Source organism: Hevea brasiliensis, chromosome 14 (assembly GCF_030052815.1).
Source record: "Hevea brasiliensis isolate MT/VB/25A 57/8 chromosome 14, ASM3005281v1, whole genome shotgun sequence".
NCBI classification, from domain to species: Eukaryota; Viridiplantae; Streptophyta; class Magnoliopsida; order Malpighiales; family Euphorbiaceae; genus Hevea; species Hevea brasiliensis.
In genome coordinates, this window is record NC_079506.1 from 3,077,548 (window position 1) to 3,078,502 (window position 955).

Sequence of the window (955 nt, forward strand, 5' to 3'; positions counted from 1 at the left end):
CAGAACACTCTATTTTAATCCGATAAAATTAGAATGATACAGAGAAGATTATCATGGCCCCTGCGCAAGGATGACACGCACAAATCGAAAAATGGTCCAAATTTTTAAAGGTCCCTTAGGCAAATCCCACATCGACAAAGCATGGAGTTGGTCTTAGGTTCAAAAAGTAATGATATATAAAATAGTAGAATTAATCACTAGAGGCGCCTTTTTGTGAAATGGCCTGGAGAGTTGGAAGAACTCCAGGGTTAAGCGTGCTTGCTTGAGAGAAATCCTAGGATGGGTGACTTCCTGGGAAGTTCTCCATTCCACCTATGGGATAAAATCGTGAGGCTTATGGCCAAAGCGAACAATTTCTCTAGTGGTTGGAGCCTGATCGTTACAATTGGTATCAAAGCCGCTCGCGTGTTCTCTTGGGCCATGGTGGAGCAAACCTCAGCGAGGACACTGAGTCCCGAAAGGGGGGGAGAAAGGTCCCTTAGGCAAATCCCACATCGGCAAAGCACGGAGTTGGTCTTAGGTTCAAAAAGTAATAATATATAAAATAGTGGAATTAATAACTAGAGACGCCTTTTGGTGGAATAGCCTAGAGAGTTGGAAGAACTAAAGATTAAGCGTGCTTGCTTAAGAGAAATCCTAGGATAGGTGACCTTCTGGGAAATTCTCCATTCCACCTATGGGACAAAACCGTGAGACTTATGGCCAAAGCGGACAATTCGTCTAGTGGTTGGAGCCCGATCGTTACAAGTGGGGTAACCTATGAACTTGACCCAGTTCTGAAATGGTTCCAGCAGCTTATCTGCTCGGCCCAAAATTACAGATCCGGGCGACGATCGAATTTCCACGAAATGAAAGTACATACGCGAAGTTCACAATACTAGGTTAGAATAATATATATATATATATATATATATATATATAATTATTTGAAAATTAGGGGTGTTATATTATTGCT

General features: G+C 41.9%; 1 non-coding gene across 1 annotated transcript; it reads left to right on the top strand.

Moving 5' to 3' along the window:
- LOC131173674 (U6 spliceosomal RNA) lies at nt 1–106 on the top strand. The gene has a single exon (XR_009143986.1). It is a non-coding gene; the product is annotated as a U6 spliceosomal RNA (small nuclear RNA).
- Nucleotides 107–955: the final 849 nt, after the last annotated feature.